The 19,462-nt window shown below is 40.9% G+C and overlaps 1 protein-coding gene across 1 annotated transcript in view; it reads left to right on the top strand.

Annotated features, from left to right (window-relative positions):
- NDST2 (N-deacetylase and N-sulfotransferase 2) overlaps positions 1 to 19,462 on the top strand; it is a 107,689-nt gene that overhangs the window by 23,978 nt on the left and 64,249 nt on the right. Inside the window, exon 2 of the mRNA XM_081864266.1 lies at positions 2,220 to 2,299. The gene's annotated coding sequence lies outside the window, so the exon portion shown is untranslated. The remainder of the gene's footprint in view (positions 1 to 2,219; positions 2,300 to 19,462) is intronic.

Raw genomic sequence — 19,462 nt, 5'->3', positions numbered from 1 at the left:
TTTCCTTGCCTTTACTTGCAGTACTAGTGGCAACACGCCTCTGAATACCAATCGCTGGCGATCGGGACGAGGAGAGTGCGAGAATGCTTGTATTCTGCACTGGGGCTTCCCACTAAATTAGCTTTGGTCTAATTCAACAGGATTCTTCTTATGCTCTTGCAGGAAAGGCAAGGGATAAGGAAAGCCTTTGAGAACTGCTGCTTTGAGCAGTAGCTAAAGGACAAGTTGGGCATCGTACTGCAATTTTAACTAAAAGCAGTCACAGGGGCTCTGGATTAGATCAGTACAGAGGTGCTGGGGGAAGATGGATTTAATCTTTCTCCCATGCCATTTCCCCAAATTCCCATCCACCTCCAGCTGCAGCCCCCCAAAGACCCTCCATGTACCTTCTGAGTGAAGTAGCCAGACACACCTCTGATAGAAACACATTTCAGGGCATGGGCACAGCCACAAAGAGGACACAAATCTGTGGTTTTGCAGACTTCCCATGGCAAAAGAAAAATGCCTTCCCTACAGATTTAAGGGAATGTAAAGGTAAAGGTAAAGGTACCCCTGCCCGTAAGGGCCAGTTGTGTCCGACTCGGGTTGTGCACCCATCTCACTTAAGAGACACTTCCGGGTCACGTGACCAGCATGACAAAGCTGCTCTGGCGAGCCAGCACCAGCGCAGCACATGGAAACGCCGTTTACCTTCCCGCTATAAAGCGGTACCTATTTATCTACTTGCACTTAGGGGTGCTTTCGAACTGCTAGGTGGGCAGGAGCTGGGACCGAAAGACGGGAGCTCACCCTGCCGTGGGGATTCGAACCGCCGACTATGCGATCAGCAAGTCCTAGGCACTGAGGTTTTACCCACAGCGCCACCCGCGTCCCTAAAAAGAAGAGTTTGGATTTGATATCCCGCTTTATCACTACCCGAAGGAGTCTCAAAGCGGCTAACATTCTCCTTTCCCTTCCTCCCCCCCACAAACACTCTGTGAGGTGAGTGGGGCTGAGAGACTTCAGAGAGAAGTGTGACTAGCCCAAGGTCACCCAGCAGCTGCATGTGGAGGAGCGGGGAAGCGAACCCAGTTCACCAGATTGCGAGTCTACCACTCTTAACCACTACACCACACTTGTCCGCTTCGCTCTTTATCCTTTTAATAGAGGCTTAAAACACTTATTGTAATGGCTTCTCAGTACAGTATATGATTGCAGGATCTGGGTTGATTCATGTGGAGAGAAGAGGTCCTTGCTGTTAATTTCTGTACATGCCCCCTGGATTCAGTTTGTTCATCCTCCAAAATATTGTATTGTGTATGATGTTGATATAGACTACTGTTTAGAATATAGAACACAGTGTCCCTGAGAAGGGGCTTCTTGAAACACAGCGGGCTTTAAAAAGAACTAATACTTTTTCAGACCATCATCGCGGGAGCGTGGTAAAATCAATTTTTAAAAGCTGGGGGGGGGGGACACAAAGGTCTATATCTGCTGCTGAAAACGTGAGAGCTGGCACCAGATGAGCCTCACTAGGGAAAGTGATCCAGAGATGGAAGGCCATAGCCCCAAAGGCCCTTTTCTCAGTCTCTCCCCATTCATTCTTAGAAGATTGTAGCATCTGGAGAAGCGCTCTGACAATTATCTCAGTGCACAGGCCATTATAGGAGAGGGTGCTCCTTCAGGGGCCTGTGCCCCAAACCATACACCATTTACTTCAGAAATGGACTGGCAGCCTACAGGACACTGCCCTCCACTGTTTTGTCAATATAGGGCTCTGACAGAGCACTCCTAACTATAGAAAGCCAGCATTGCTTCCCTATTCCAAATTTAATTCAGGAGAAAATTGACTTGCAACACTTTTTGCCATCTAAGTTCCACCGGGCTGCTTAGGTCATGTGACCAGAATGAAAAGGGTTGGGAACTGGTGTAAGTCGCTCCTTGCCTGGTCCTATGCCTACCTGACTCCTGGAACACCCCTTGGGGGAGATTTGTGTTACCATAAGTTCTGTCCACTGAGCCGTACACCAGCTGGGTTGAGGGACTTATGCTTGTGTGGCCCTGCCTCGGCCATTAAAACCAAAATCCACTCTGTTTTATTGGTTTTACTTGGGTTTGGACTGCACTGTAAGTTCTGTAATGTCAACCTTGAATCTCTGTGAAAGGAAACACCTATCTAGGCTCTAATTTTCCTGCTCTGTAACTACCTAATCCAAGTTGTCCTTTCTTCCCTCTTTTAGCTGAAAGGAGTGACTTTGTTCTTCTTACAAATCGGCTTACGAGTTTTGTTCTGGCTGCTAACCAAAGGGGTTGTTGGAAGGTGAGTGCTCAAAGTCCGTATGTTTGAAATATATTTACATTTCATTGAGTTGGGGAATGTTAGACATGCCAACATCAGTTACCTCAGAGTGAAGATTAGATTTTGCCCACTGGAATATGAACTATCAGCTCATAGAATGTTAAGTGTGATTTGCCAAAGCACTGCAATATTTGTAGTCATTTTCCAGAAGCATGGAAAAGAGAAGTCTGAAAGGTATCGGCTTTTCAGCTGGTATCATGGAGGTGCGCTTCCGCTTCAGGGAGTGAAGTTGCCTTATCCTGAAAATGTATAAAAACTGCAACATTTCAGTGTTAATATGGTTGCTGCTAGAGTGGCATACGCCATATGTTTAACACATACTACTAAACACTTGGAAACAAAGCATTAACAGTTGGGGCAATTGACCATTCCAATGTGATGGTGTGACAGTAATGTGCTTTTGCAAATTGAAGAGCTCTAGTTGTGAGATTGCAAACTGAGGGTGCCGTATGCAATTGGCTTTTGAGCAATGATTTCCATAAAAGCCTGTTTGAACTGTAAGAACTGGCATGAAAACTGAAGGGGAATATGGGGCATAACAGAACACAAGCAGACATGGAGGAAAACCTTTAAAAATTATATTCGTGTATCTTAGCGCAACACATTTTGATCATAAATATCAAATCTCATTAGCTCAGTTCAGGCATCATGCCATACCATGGTTAAGGAAGCTTACCACATGGCTGAGTATGATGTCTGAATTGACAAAGCACGAGTTGAGAAACCCAAAATTGAAAGTGAATAGTTTTGAGTAAGTTTGCAAACCATAGTTTGTGTATGATGTCTGATAAGAGAAAACCCTAATAAGGGGGGGGGGTCTAGTCCAACCCTCTGCAATGCAGGAACCTTTCACACAACATGGGGCTCAAAATCATATCCCTGAGGTTAAGAGTCTCATGCTCTAAAGTTCTGTTTCTGTCTCTAAAGCTGTGCTGCATCATAGCCTTGAAGCCTCACAGAATGTAGGAGCTCAAGTAATAGTTCAGAACTTAGTATATAATAGCTCAGCTGTAGGATCAATCTAGGGGATTGGAGTGATGCTCCAAAAGCAGCTTTCCTTTAGGATTGACCCCTCTGCTCAACAACTTTTGAGTGGAGACAGTGCTTTCTAACCTCCCTAGTGTGACATAGGTACTGCAGTGTGAAAGGAACATTAGAAATAATGATAGAAATGCTGCCATTATAATCAGCAAAACTTATGCAGTAAATACCATGCCTGGATGAAGCCTAGCTGGAAGGGTGGAGGGATTCGGCAGCAGAAAATAATAGAAACCACCATTTCCTCCTTTTGTAGCAAGAATAAAACACAGGTCAGTTTGATATGGCTATCTTTTCTAGTTATCATATCATGGGACATGTAAAACAGTAACTGAAGAACAAATATCTTGCAGCGTTTTATCGCGGGAAATCAAAACCTACCCGTGAGGCTCCAAATAGATGTGATATGCTTTATCAGTCTTGTGACAATCATACCCCAAAATTGTTTTGCAGAGGTTACTTGTTTTATGTATGAAGCTGGTATGTTAGGGTTGTTCTATGTATCCTGCTTTTAACTTCTAAATCTAAGCTAAAGCCACATCGTCAACACTGTCCATGTAAATCTGTTTAGATGACATAAAATGGCAGTGGTTGAATTTTTTCCATTAACATTGAAAAATAATGGTTTGTTCTTAGGTTAGTTTGGAGGAAGCATACTGCAAGCCCAGGTTTGGATGTAATGCTAAGCCAAACTATGGCTTAGCTTCTGACAGCATGGCAGAGAAGTGAAACAGCTGAAACTTTAGCAGTGTGCTCCAATACTCTGTAGAGTTCACCTTTGAACCATGACTTAAAGCAGCAGTGGGGGACGTCTTGGTTACATGCCCAATTAGGCCCATTAGCCTCTCCTTTTCTCATGCAAAGTCAAGCCACACCTACCTGCCCTACACCAAAATCATATAATGTTAAGTGTGGGGCAGATAAGATTGGGGCTGGGCCTGAAAGGGTGTTTGTAGACACCTCCACTCTTGCTGGTGCCTGCAAAGCCCCTTTCAAAGTGCTGTGGAAAACAGTGGGCAAAAAAGCAGGGAAAACAGCTCTGCTCACAAGAGGTTGTGGGAGATAACAGTCTGGCTTGCCATGCTGTGTGAACAAAGCCAATATGAATTATCCAGTCATTCCCCAATCCATCCCAATTTGCAACCATTTTGAAAAAAAGCTTATTCATCCCATATTGGTGTTTTGATCCCTTACCATGCAGCAAAATTCGTTATATCAACACGCTAATGTATGCTTCCCTTATACAGATGCCAAGTTAGAGCATTTACTAAAACCCTTGGTTCTTCGGCACTCAACTCCTTTGGTGTTTCAAATGTCAAAGATTTTAAATGTAGAATAAATCTGCCAACTGGAGCAAACATTCAGTAGTTAGCTCCCTTTAAGACTCTCTGGAGTCTAGGAACTATAGTTGGTTTGGAAGGTGCAAAGTTATTTTGAACTATCATTTCTGTACATGTGTTTCTAGCACAGTGGGGTAACCCATCAGCAACTGAAAGTAGTACCATCTTTTTGTGGTATTGATTCCTCATTCGTATGCATTGCTCCCTTTTTGGCATACTTATTCTTTTGCATTCTTATTCCTTTCAGATTCCCCCCCCCCCCCCCCGCTTTTTGATCAAATACAGGTGGAACACAAAGACAAACCAGTGTTTCCTCCATTCCATTTCTCTGCTCCAAATTGCTTTCTCCAGTTGCAGTTTTCATTGGAAGACATAGCTTTTGTTATGCATAACTGTGTGCAACATATAGCAAGCGCCTTCTAAATTAGGAGTTATGCAACTGGAAAATTGTGCAAGCTGGACAAATTTTGTATTGAATTAGCATACAGTTTTGACTTATAGATTTTGCTAAGGACATTGACTGTTGAAGGGAAGGAAGTTAGGAATATGTTGGCAGTTTGGATATTTGCTGTATGAGGGACAAAGACATCTGAACAAGTTATCATAGGGTGGCTACAGGGCATGGATATTGCAGCTAGAAGAAAAATGTGTTTAGAATTTATCATGGATTTTGTTGCTAGAATCACAAACACCTCAAACTGAGGGACTTATCACACATTACATTTCTTAGGTATACCCCCAAGAGAGTGAACTGTGACAAACATGTATTATACAGGTACCATACATTTATCATAAATATACCACACATTTCTGGTATGCTTATACTTTATAGCAAACCCAGATCTGTTGTATTGTAATATGCAAAAGGCCTGAATTCTGAAATGAGATGGCTAAAAGTTCTGTCAGCTTTTATATATATTGATTCCCACTATCCTAATTTCTAGTTTGATTTTTTTTTTCATTTTCTTTTGCTTGTGTGCCACATCAGCCTGAAAGCAGAGCAGATATGGCTTGTAACTCAATATCTTATGGTATCTACCCACACCTCTCACCAGTATTTGTCTTATTAATCTTATTAATCTTGGAAACTAAAACTGGGCAACACATCTAACCACTCTCAAACCATTTGACAAAGGAAGGAGAAAACGGTTACTTCTTCTACCCTGCACATAATCATGTGGACAGATTTATTTGTTTCATCTTGTGGTTTCCTTTGTGAGATATTCTAGAATGATAAAACCATGCCTTGATCTCTGTATTATTGTGGCCCACAATCCAGCACATGCTTACTTGAGAATAAGTCTTGTCGAGTTCAGTGGGACATACTTCAGAGTAAACATGGGTAGAATTGATTTGTTAAGCTGTATGTAGTTCTGCACACGCTTACTGGGACATAAATACCATTGAACATAGTGACACATAGTAAATATGAATATCCTGTAGAACCTTTATTTTTCTCTGCTGGCTTAACTATCATAAGCATTCACAAATTCTTGCCAAGCAGTTTTAAAATACTCTCTATGTGTATTTTCCTTTGATTTTTATTTTACTCTTTTAATTTCAAAACTTCACACTTCTTTACACCTGGGGGTGATTCCTACATATAAGGATGTAGGAAACTTGTTGGGGTCATTTAACACAGCCATCTGAGGTTGGTATTAGAGGGATTTTTATATCTTACGATGTTAACAGTCTCTGCCTATGTAGTGTGAGTTAAAGGTTCTCTGTTAATTACTCGTAAAGGTTATGTGGTCTGGCATTCCTATACACAGGAGTGCCTGAGTGCTATGTTGAACAAGACATGGGAGCCTTTTGCTATTCAGACTTCTTCCTCTCCTTCGCTGTGAACAATGTGAAACTATGGGATGTTTCCGTGTCGCCTTTCCAAAACAAAGAGAGGGTTGATTTGTAGCAACTGGCAGAAAAATAGTCTACCTCCTTGGGCTTGCATATAAGATCGCCATGAAGACTTGGATCATAAAATATTTTCCCCGCAACTTCCATGTTGCTTTTTAAGTGCCCCTTTTAAAAGAACATATTCCCTTCACTGAAAAGATTTTTGTAACAAGTTAGTGGTGCATATAACAAAAGACCCATGTGATCTACTCTCATCAGATGGAATGTGCAGAAGAGGCAGTATCCAGTGGAAGCTTAAATGGATGATTATGGTAACAGACTGCTTGCCTTGGGGGCAGTGTTCAAGTGACATGGCCGTTGCGCATTCTTCCATTTCATCTGAGTCCTGAGAGTGGAGGCTGAATAGTGAGGGTGGGATGGAATTATAAATCTCATTCCCTGCAGTTTCATTATATATTAAATCCCTCTTTAAAAAAACAAGGTGGTGTTCGAAATGATAGAATAAAATTCTGTCACAGTGTGCATTCAGTGAATTGATTAGATATAAATTATTTGAAGAAAAGTCTGATTAATTTTTTGTGCTCAAGGTGGTTCTCTAGATCAGCGTGAGCCAGTGCTTTTATTAGCATACTGTTTAGGCATCCAGCTTTTTCTTTATCTTCCCTTCCCCTTCCCAGGCTCCCAAAATATCAATTTTATGAGGTTTAATTTTAGCTGTTAACATGTTTTAGGTTGACCAGCGTTTCATATCTGCATTACTGGTCCCATAATAATAATAATAATAATAATAATAATAATAATAATAATAATAAAAATTATTTATATCCGGCCCTCCCCAGCCGAAGCCGGGCTCAGAGCGGCTAACAACAGTAAAATAATACAACATTTTAAAATCAATTCATTATAAAATCAGTTCAAATCAAATTGATGGCAACCATTGGGCTAGAGTTCTGTGAAGAATTACCAAAGGAGGGGGTCAGGCTGTGCCGGCCCTGAGGAAAGATGTCAAGTCCCGCAGGGCCCTAGTCTCTTGTGACAGAGCGTTCCACCAGATCGGAGCCACAGCTGAAAAAGCCCTGGCGCTGGTTGAGGGCAACACAAGGCCTATTCAGGCATGCTTAACTTGTATACAGTGGTACCTCGGGTTAAGTACTTAATTCGTTCCAGAGGTCTGTTCTTAACCTGAAACTGTTCTTAACCTGAAGCACCACTTTAGCTAATGGGGACTCCCACTGCTGCCGCACGATTTCTGTTCTCATCCTGAAGCAAAGTTCTTAACCCAAGGTACTATTTCTGGGTGAGCGGAGTCTGTAACCTGAAGCGTATGTAACCTGAAGCGTATGTAACCTGAGGTGCCACTGTATTTGGCCCTGGCCCCTGACCACCACATGTTAAGTGGGAAGGTTTGAAGGGAGGATGTAAGCAGCCAAATGTTCTTACTGTCCTTCAGACCTCCTTGGTCAATGTAGGAAGGTCAGGGATGGAGAAGAGAAGAAATGTAATGTTCCGTTCAAACCTGTAGAATACGAAAACAGTTTGTGTAGTAATGCGACTGCACAGTGTTTTTGAGTTTTAAATTGCTTTGACTTGCAAATATGGACTAGAATTTCTCAGTGAGTAGCTGCTTTAATTTCAAAATCCATATTCTGTGTTGTACCATAACCAGTTATTAATATGATTCTCTGTGTTTGGTAAATGTTTAGGGTTGTCTGATAACCATGACCATAATAATAATAAATATTATTATTATTGTTATTATTATTATTATTAAAAACCATTAGGAAATTTTGAAATAGAATCATTTGCATTGCTTTATTGAACTCTGTTTTACAAAAAATCTCAGTGTGTGGACAAGGCTATACACAGCCATGGTGCAATACCTCTAGAATGAGTAAAACTGAATCGGAGTCCCAATATAAAGGAGTTTGGGCTACAGAAAGGAAGCTTTTGAGATTCTGAGAGGGAAAGGACTCTAACAGAAGTTCTGAATAGAGTATGCTATCGGCTGCTGCAGCCTGAATTCGTTGTGTTTTTAATTCCTCTGTATGGTTATTGTGCATTAATCTTACACTTAAGAAACTCAGTAGCTTCGTAGGGTTAGGATATTAATTTGGGCACAATCTGGGTGAAATAAGTATTTGTATAGTGACTGTTCAACTTTCAATGTACAAGAGGAGGATGGCCAAGGATCAAAATATTATAAGCTAAATTGCATGTGGTTCTTTTTAATGTGGGTCAGGTGAAGTCTGGCTTTTCAGTATTTAGTGTCTGCTTTTCCTTCAGTTTAGTTTTCTGGTTTTTGAGAGCACTTTGCTCATTGCATCAGATAACGCTGAGCCAAGTTCAAGAGGAAATGAATGTGCAACCTGATTTTCAGGCAGAGGGACACCTGTAGCTCCTTCATTGTAAGATGAATTTGGTTTATGCCTGTTGGCTGTCATGGCAGAATGAGTAACTTTGCTGAAAATGGACAAAATTTAGTTGAACCTAGCAAAGATATTACCCTGCTGTTACTGAAAGCTGAGTATTATAATGAATTCTTTAATCCTTTTAATAGTAAAGGATTTCAGTGCCAAGTTCAATGTTTTTTATTTGCCAAAGCATTTTAAATTACTGTATTTTTAGCTGGCTGAATACTTTTATTCCTCTCAGCTTTATTCTGTTTTCATTTAAGGTTTTATCTTAGAATCATAGAATTATAGAGTTGGAAGAGACCACGAGGATCATCTAGTCCAGCCCCCTGCGATGCAGGAATCGGTTGTGCAATGTGAGGCTCAAACTCAAGACCCTGACTAAGACGCCCATGGTTTTATGCTCTACCAACTGAGCTATCCCAGATCATACGCTACTATAGTATTGCAGGTGTCAAATTTTATGTGTACAGTGGTGCCTCGCAAGACGAAATTAATCCGTTCCGCAAGTCTCTTCGTCTAGCGGTTTTTTCGTCTTGCAAAGCAAGCCCATTGACTACTTAGCGGATTAGCGCTCTTAGCGGCTTAGCGGATCAGCTGATAAGCGGCTTAGCGGCTTAGAAAAAGGGGGGAAAGGGGGGGAAACTGCAGGAACTAGCAAGACATTTTCGTCTTGTGAAGCAAGCCCATAGGGAAATTCGTTTTGCAAAGCGCCTCCAAAACGGAAAACCCTTTCGTCTAGCGGTTTTTCCGTCTTGCGAGGCATTCGTCTTGCGGGGCACCACTGTATACTGCTCAGACTCTTGGGTGAAGGTATGGCTTATGAAATAGATACATTTCTGTATGCCGATCGATCCTCAAGAGAGCATGAAGCAGTTGATAGCAATTGCTCCTTCAATGGCAAATGGGACAGCTTGCTTTCCATTAGCAGTACTTAGAGCAGGAAATTACTTTGTTTTCTGCACCCCGAGGGTAAAGTGCTTTTGCCTGAATCCCAGGAAATTCTGCCACCCGGAAGAAAGTGGTGGAAGCTGAAAGGGACCTTTTATTTTTCCTTCCTTGTAAGCTGAAGGCATGGGCTGGGGTTTTGGAATGCTCCCATCCTTTTCTTAATGCCTCTTTCCCCCAGACCAGCTCAACGTGCCTCTTTTTGCGTTCTTCCCATCTTCCTTCCATCTCCAGTTACCATGGAGAATGAAATGCCGGCTCCATTCAAGCAGTTTGCTGAATAGGTTTTGAGGTTGATGGATGGTGAGAATCTCTTATCCCTCCACCTCCCTCCTTTTCCAAACACCGCCCCTGCCTGGTTCTTGACATTTCACTTGCCAGAGAATGGTTGTCAGTGAGAGGGCTCTGAAAGGGAAGCTGGCAGTGTCCTGCTGAGATGCTCTTTCAGTTTCGTGGATGAGATCAGCAGCCGTGAGAAGGTCTTGGGGACTTAGCTGCAAAGCTTCATCTGCAAGCTGGCTGGCTGAAGCATGAATGCTCACTTGCCGATTTGCTCCTTCCACTGCCCATCCACATTTTCCAGAACATGCAGAGAAAGCAATACCTCCTGTATTTGTTGTGGCTCTGTTTCTGGAGATGATACAACCTTGGACAGTTAAAGGGAAAGGTAAGCAATTCTTTAGCTAAATGCCATAAGTACGTTTAATTTCTTGTGAATTGGCTCTGCTTTCTTACCCTACAGCACTGGTGAAGCCGTATTAGTGCATCTGTCGTTAAACGGCATATGTCTTAGTTCCAAGCCCTTTACATGATATTAAAGGTGTGGTGTTTGAAATACTCGTATCAGGGAACTTTAACTTGCTCTTCCTGCTGTGTGGCTTAGGGTCTTAGTAGGAGCATATAGCAATCTTTCACCCCCAACATGAATTTCTGATCGGTTTGTGTAGCTCTGTTATCACTTGTGATCGAATAGAAACCAATATAAAGCTCAGTAGTGTGGTGTTAACTTTGTGGCGCTTTTGAGCATATCCATAGGTCAATAATTGAAACCATACTGAGTTTTTATTCCAGCTAAGATCTCAAGGGAAAATCTTTGGAAAGGTACGTAGTTGATATTCATTATCTACTTAGATCACGTTAGTTAGTATCTGCCTCTCCTCCTGTTCCATCCCAGACGTGAAGTGTGCAAGGATTTTTATTTCAAGTCAATATAAATTCATATTTTTCCTGTACTAAGGAATGATGGGTGCTATATCACCACCAAGACTTTTTCATCAGTTCCTCAGAGTTTTGATTCTCACTGAGCTTCCAAGTTTTGTTTGACTGTTGCATTGTTGGCTCTCTGCTGGGGGAAGCAAGAATGTTTTCTGTCATGCTTCCAGTGTTGTTGATTCAGTAATGCATCTACCCCTTGGGAATCGGGGGATTTTTAAAATTGTGTGGGTGTGTGATCTGAACAAACAGAGCATATTTGGAGTTCCAGAGGGATTCTCCCCATATACCCAATGTGAATTATCCTTTGGAAAGGATTATGACTTCATTCTAGTCAGATATTGAACTGACTGAAAAATCTTCAGTCACCACCAGCTTCTCTGTAACTGCAGTCGCTTCTGTCTGGAGAAGCTGTTTCTCCATTTCCCATCTCATTTTATTTGTTGGCTCTTTCTTTAAGTTCACTTGTTTCTGATATAGGAATATTTTAAAGCAAACATACTTTTGTCTTTCTGATTCTAAGCTTACCTTTTTATTGCAATGTACAGATGCTGCTTTAATATCCCCATTTTGGCTCTGATTCTTTTTTTAATATCTGGATGCTTCCTCCTGTTAAAGTCACCCAGATTTAAACATTTTCCATTACCTACTAATTTGCACAAATAGCTCTCGCTCACTGGTTTAAAATTTATTGCCATTGGAACAATATCCAGAATGTATTTGTCTACTGCAACAAAAAACCAAGAGATTCATCCTTCCTTGTTTTTACTTAAAATCTACCATTTAATCTCACAAATAATTCTTGTTCATGGAATGTATTAATGAAGTTGCAAACTGCATTCATAAACTGTTCTGCTTTCCCATTCCATATAGTTGCCCCAGTCAATATCCCTGTCTCATGTTGTGTGTTGACTGGCATTACTATTCACTGTGGTAGACTTGAGTTGAAGAGCCTCCCACTCCAGTAGTCAGTGTTTCCATGAATCGAAGCCTGCACAATCTCCATTATTGTGGAAAGGAAACATTTGTTTACCTTTATCATTATATTATAAACATTATATACTATATATTTGGCAACAAAAATAAACATATACTGTATTCAAGATAGCGTATACTTCCTAATTTACAGTCTGCTTTGCCCCTTGTATTGTACATACTTTTGCTGCAAATTAATTTGAAAAAAGTGGTTATTGGACAGTGTGTGTGTGTGTGTGTGTGTGTGTGTGTGCGCGCACACACACACACACACACACACACACACACACACACACACAACTATTATGGGCATTTCCAAGAATTTTGAACAGAAGACATATGCATATACACAATATTTCACACGTTTCAAAACTCTCTGCTCGGTTTAAAAAGAGATTTGCAATGCAGCCTGGGGGCTGCGTCAAGAAACACAGGTCCAAAACTTTGCTGTGAAATGGCAGAATTCGTTGTACTCTTGTTTGAATGCAGGCTATAATCTTTGATTCACCTATGTAGGATTTGTAGGGGGGTTTTGAAAAGAAAAAAAAGCCGAACAGTCATCCTTTTCACAGCAAGGAGTGTTTGGGGAAATAACCCCTTTCCCACATGCTCCAGCCCTTCTCTTACAGACTCCTCTATTACTGTTATTATTTTCAGTCCTTCTTCTGTCAATGAAGAGCAAGTATGGAGTGAGAAGACTCTTCCTCCTTCCCTACTTAGCAACAATGACAACATTTAATTCGATTAAATATGAAGGCTTCCTGTGTACCTATCTTCTAATAACACACATTTAATCAGGTATAAGTAAACCACAAATCTCCACAGCTGAAGTGCATTATTTGGTATAGAATTCTGGACCCTGAGAATCTCACTTTATAAATAAATAAAATCTGATTTTCAAATTTGGCATCGCTCTGAGAAATTAAATAGTAGGGGGAATTGAGTATCCTGGAGGGAGTGCATGGCTGGTTGAAAACAGCCCTGAATAGGAAAGCTGCTAGCAGGTGAGGATGTAATGCAATATTTTCCTGCAGGTTCCATATATGTGCAGGTATAGGTACCTAAAAATTATGTTAGGGGAGCTTCTCTTATGGAAAGCAACATTCTCAGTTGAATTTTCACATCCCTGCCTCGTTTGTGATTGCCACAGCTGGTATGACTTGTACGTAGCCTTTGCTTCCCTCTGCAAAAAGCCAGTCCATGCTTTGATGTGGAAAATGCTTCAGAAATTCCAATCCATGTGGTTTTAGTAATGGGGGGCTCCAAGCAATTGCCTGCAACATAGCCATAGGATAAAATAGTCCTCAACAGCTGTATGTACAGTACAATCATATACATGTCTCTTTAGAAGTAACTGCCACTGGGTTCATGAATTGCAGTCTAACCTCCCAAATTAAACTTAGCTTTATTTCTGTATTCAAAGCATTCTGAATTAAATCAGGGCAGGGAGATGGAACAGATTATTTTCAAGGACTTTCCAATTATGCCATCCTAGGATTAGGATTGTGTATTGTTCCAGTTACTTAGTATTCACTGCCGTAAATCAATTCTTCCCTTCTGACTCCTAATACAAAATTCTTTAAAATACGTCCATTCGTTTTTCTTCACCAGCAGCTTTTGAAAGGGTAAACAAAGAATGATTTCAATAGTTATGAACACTAAAATAATTGTGTTTATTAAAAACAAATTGTTCACCCATTCCTTACCCATCTATAGATTTTTCAAATGAGCTTCAAAATAAGACTCCTTCTGATGGAAGTTCTTCAGCTTGCAGATTTTCCTTTCCCCACCCATCTCTCTCCTACATTTCTGAATGCAGTTCGCCATCAGTTCACCAACTGTAGCCTGCCAGGTAGCTGACAGTCTCCCTGCTGTTACAGCTGTTGGCAGGCAGCAGCATCAGGTGGTTCAAGTTCACCATTCAAGGCTGGTGAACTGCATTCAGTTTGGTTGGTCAGATGTTGTTTAAACCAGCTGGAGGGACTGTTGTTGGCAAAATAGAGGTCAGGTTGGCTTGATTTCCCATAAGGAACATATTCTGTTAGGGTTGAATTGATCATATCAGCAAGAAAAAAACCACACAGGGTTGTATTCAGTGTACTGCTAAGGAGAATGTTCTGTAAGCACTAGGATTTCTCATTACGCAACAGGACTCCCCCCTCTTTTCCCCCCGACACCCCAAACTCTGTTATGGGTTCATCCCCCCCAACCATCCGGAACAGTTTTGTGTACAGTGCTGGGGGAGAGAGAGAAAGTCCCGTTGCACTAGCAGTAATTATTCCACTCGTGCAATTATTTTATATGTCTGTTCTCTTTGTCTGTGGAGTTTTCTTGGCAGGGATACTGGAGTGGCTTGCTGGTTCCTGCTCCAGGTGGATCACGTTTGGTCAAAACTCTCCACTATGACCTGCCCATCTTGGGTGGCTCTGCACGGCATAGCTCATAGCTTCTCTGAGTTATTCAAGCCCCTTCGCCACGGCAAGGCAGTGATCCATGAAGGGGATTATTTGGCAATTATTTAGTTGAATACCAACCACAAAGTTTTCCATAAGACTATCATAATGAGAAGAGCTGCCAGATGGAAATATTAAGGGTTTGGACTACCAAATCCTGGGCATTTCAAGCATACAGCTTCTCTCTTAGTGGAACAGATCTCACACCTTCAAATCAATACTGTAAACTGTACGAAACTCAGGAAGGGACATTCTCTCTCCTTCCACCTCACGGTTTTTGTACCATTTTAGCTGTTGCATTATTTCTGTAAGCATGAACTTTCAGAGTACTTGGCAGTGTCAAAGCTTTGTAAGTGTTTCACACATGTCCTTGACATGAAAATAGGATCTGGATACTACTATTTCTAAAATATGAATACCGTACACTTTTTTTTCTTTTTTTCTTTTGCAAAAAGTGTGGTGGTGTGGGAATGGAGGATAAGTGATCTTGCTTGGGATTCAAATTCTGAAGGGTGCACTAGAGGCAGAAAGTATGCTGTCAGCATAGCTAGATACTGTACTGTGTAGTCTAGATAGGAAAACCTATATCTTGAAAGTTACAAATCTCTGCAGCATCCTTTTTAATAGCTACTACTCTGCATGTAGAAGGGACGCGGGTGGCGCTATGGGTTAAACCACAGAGCCTAGGACTTGCCAATCAGAAGGTTGGCAGTTCGAATCCCGCGATGGGGTGAGCACCCATTGCTCGGTCCCTGCTCCTGCCAACCTAGCAGTTTTGAAAGCATGTCAAAGTGCAAGTAGATAAATAGGTACCGCTTCGGCAGGAATGTAAACTGTGTTTCCGTGCACTGCTCTGGTTCGCCAGAAGTGGCTTAGTCATGCTGGCCACATGACCCGGAAGCTCCCTCGGCCAATAAAGCAAGATGAGGGCCGCAACCCCAGAGTTGGTCACGAATGGGCCTAATGGTCAGGGGTCCCTTTACCTTTACCTTTTTACTCTGCATATAGTTTTTGATGTATATTCAGACAGTCTGGTGCTTATATGTCAAAAGAACTTTACTTTGCGGGCAAACTTTTATTATTTCCCCATATATCTCTGAAAATACATGCTTTGCAATTTAAGACTAACATTTAATATCTTCCAATCATACACTTGTTGAACCCTTTTGTATTTTTGTCAAGTTTTTAAAATAAAATATATGAATTGTTGTGTTTAAATAAAACACTGAGTAGTTGGCTGTAAAGTACTTGAATGTGATGATTGTATATTAGAAGAGTTTCTAATTCAGCATAAGATACTAGCCATGCAACCTGTATTTTTTCACAACAACAATTCATTTAATACCTTTAATTCTACCAAACATTTCCATTGTTGTTAATCATAAGCTGTTCATTCTTGCATCTCAAGAGTCATTGATGGGAATCTATCTTTTGTTCTCTGGAAACATTGGACTGAATTACTTGGATATAATTAAAACACAAGATGGAGAATATGAGAACTGAAATTAAAGCTAGATTTATGAAGCTGTTTCTGAATTCGAATAAGAGTGGGTGTTTGGCTTGTTTTCCTGTTGTACTAAGTGTTCTGCACATGTTTAAGAGCTGCTTTAGCTGAGTTTAGCAGCATGGCAGTGCCTCAGAAGCAGAGGTACCAGCAGGATTTTCTAGATCCAGTTCATTGTGTATGAATTGGGTCCTCTAACCCATTCACAAAAGAGGACATACATGTGCATATTCATTGTGTCCAATGCAGATTTGTCTCTTCTTTTGAGGGTAAGTTGATGGTTTCCAGACAGAATGTCTCCTGTAATTTTATCCCATTCTGAAAAAAGGCATGTAACACCTGGATTCAAACTGGGGTTGAAAAGAAAGAAAAATCTACAGCACTTCTTATTAAAATCTAATTTATATCACTTCCACTCCAACTTACTTGCAAATATGTAAGATAATTCCTTTAACCCAAGGGGAGATATCCAGAGTAGATTAACCTTTTTGGACCTGGGGCCACATTCGGAAATCTATGAAACTGTAATGGTTACCACAAAGTGCCATTTTACAGAAGAAAAACTGGTGATGCTCAGAGACTCTCCAAAACAATGTGCAAAACATCTACAACCTTTTCTAAAGTACAGGGGGTAAGCAGGCAACACCTCCCCCAAAATAAGCAAAACACTCCCAACAAATAACATTTCAAACGAACAAAGAACACAACCCTAAACACAACCAATCAGTTTAGAAGTCTATTTTTGCATTAAGCAGTATATAACTTAATAAATCATCATAATCACGGTGACTACTACCACCAAACAAAAAGGCAAGTGATGCATTCTGGGGGAAAGGAAATAAGAATGCTGTATGCCCAGTGCCACCCATGGCAGAAAAAAGCTTTTAAAAATGTTGATTTTTTAAAAAAATAATAATATTTGGAGATGCCTGTTCCTTGGTTGGCATCAAGGGGGTTATCTGAGGGCACAACCCTGACTATGACTTTATTTATGTATTGTGTTCTCAGTTATATAAACTTCTTACTTCCCTCAACATTCATTTTAAACGAGGAAGAGCTAACATTGTCTTCAAATAAATGATGCTTGGACACATTTTATTTCCTTCTTTGTTTTTAGTTCTCCTTTCACTTTGTAGCCCCAGAGCAGGTTACATACAGCTCAATACAATTAAATCATATAAGACATTTCACCTCCAATGGCTTGTGCAGAAGGAGAATGGGGTGATTGGTTTGTTTTTGTTCTTGTTTTTATTATTGATTTTCTTTGTTTTTTATCTTGTATTTTTATGCTGTGAATTGCATAAATAAATAAAAGGGTATATTGACCTGATGTCAAAAAGTATACAGTGACAAGGCCAGAGGCAACTTGGGAGGGGCATTCCACAATCTGGGGGCCACCACCGAGAAGACCCTCTCAGGCACCACCACTCCACAAATTTCACAAGGCAGCAGAACTGTGAGCAGGGCCTCTCTCTCAGATCTCAGCACCTTGGCAGGTCTTTATGGAAGAGGATGCTCCTTCAGATATTGGGACCCAAGTCATTTAGGGATTTATTTGTCAATGCAGGCACCTCAATTTGGGCTTGGAAGTACATTGGCAACCACTGCAAGTCTTAAAGAACTGCTGCAATATGTGACAGGCCAGTAGAATCCACTCACAATCCAAAGAGCCACTCCAAGAGGAAACCATGCCCCTTGGTATCAAAGCTGACAAGGCCAAGGAGAATCAATAGAGTAGCTCTCATCCGTCCTTATTTCAGCAACGACCATCAAGCCAGGTGACTAGTGCCAATTTGGTGCTGTATCTGTGCCTGAAATTGGATTGAAGAGGGACCGGATAATTGCTTCTTCCAAGCATGCCTACAGTTGAACTGCTGCCATCTTTTCAAGAGCTTCTTGCCTAAGAAGAGAATATTAGCAGCTGGTCAATCCTTTAACAATACCAGGTCCTCCCTATAATTTCAAATAATACTAGAACCTAGGTTTGCTAAGGCAGGAGTGGGGACATTGTACAATGTCAGGTGATTCTGAAGAAGCAGAACTCATATCTCCTCTGTTAACCACTGGTGACATAAACGCTATTTTTGAGAGCATATTTGAAGAAGGGCTGACTCAAAAGGCAAAGGAAAGGGGTAAAGGTTAGATGAAAGTTTAAGGAAATGTTAGATCAGAGGCATAGATATACCATATAGCCGTGTCTTCTAGGACTTACATTGGACTGATTAGAGGCTGTTTTATGATACGTGAAAGTATAATAATTGCCTGTCAGTTCTATTTCCAGTGTTCGTGTGTCAGTTTAGCTTAGCGCTTTGATTTGGTTTGGCCTATGTTACAAGGCCATAGCCTGCCGCCTTTTACTTTTGATGTCACAAGCTACAGTGTGTGTAATTGTGTTGAACTTAATTTCACTGAATTTTAATTCTGTGTAATTCATTTGAAGTCAGAGAATGCTGTATCTCCCCTGCCTTGGCGCTGCTCAGCCTGCCATTGCCTGGATTTGCAGCGCTGCATCAAAACAAATAGGAAGTGTAACAAAATGCAGGATTAATCCCTTTAAAGTAAATACCTCATTCTTCTAAGTCAGCGTTTGATGTCAATTTATCACAAAGCCTGGAAGCATCAGCCTCGTGTGGGAGGGAGTCATATTTGGGTGCCACATGAAATCTGCCTCTGTTTAATGCGATGCAGTTGGGAAGACTGTATTTCAGAGGCCAGCTGCAGGGTATTTAAAGTTTCTTACTGTGAAATCCTGTTCTCTAGTCTAGTTCCAAAAAAACTGGTGCTTGACTTATTCCTTCTAAAATCTGGTTGCTCTGTGCAGGCTTTTGATTTATAAATATATTTTATAGGCTTAGGGCATAAACAGGAAGAATGGGAGATGTTAAAGTAATGCAAATGGGAATTTTCTTGCTTTCCAACCAGTAATCTTCCACTATCCACGATTAGAAATGTTTGGTGGTAGTGCTTTTGGATCACACCTCTGCTTCGTGATTGTCAAATTTGTATATGAAATGCTGCAATACTTTGTAATTCTGATGGGGAGTTGGGGTTTTTAAAAATAATCTGTTAGAGAAATCTGTGCCTGAGATCCATATACTTGCTGTTCACAAAGTATTAACCCTTTTCATGAAGGGTTATTCTCAAGTACCTGGTACAGTTTGGGCTTAATCACCCTTCAGCTTTTGAAAGCAAATATACAAGTATCTATCAGTCATGCCTACCTGTGTGTATGTGTTTATAATTTCATATTATGCTCATCTGATTAAGATCACAACCATCTCTATCCCTACTTTTTAGAAAGTGGGGGTAAAATGAACATCGCAGGATTTTGACTTCTGGTGAGAATAGCTGCATCCAAATTTTGGGATTTCTGTATCTGTAATGAA

The sequence above is a fragment of the Podarcis erhardii genome (assembly GCF_964252035.2).
Source record: "Podarcis erhardii genome assembly, chromosome: 5".
NCBI classification, from domain to species: Eukaryota; Metazoa; Chordata; class Lepidosauria; order Squamata; family Lacertidae; genus Podarcis; species Podarcis erhardii.
The sequence above is the reverse complement of the archived record's forward strand: the minus strand, read 5'-3'. Positions and strand labels throughout refer to the sequence as shown.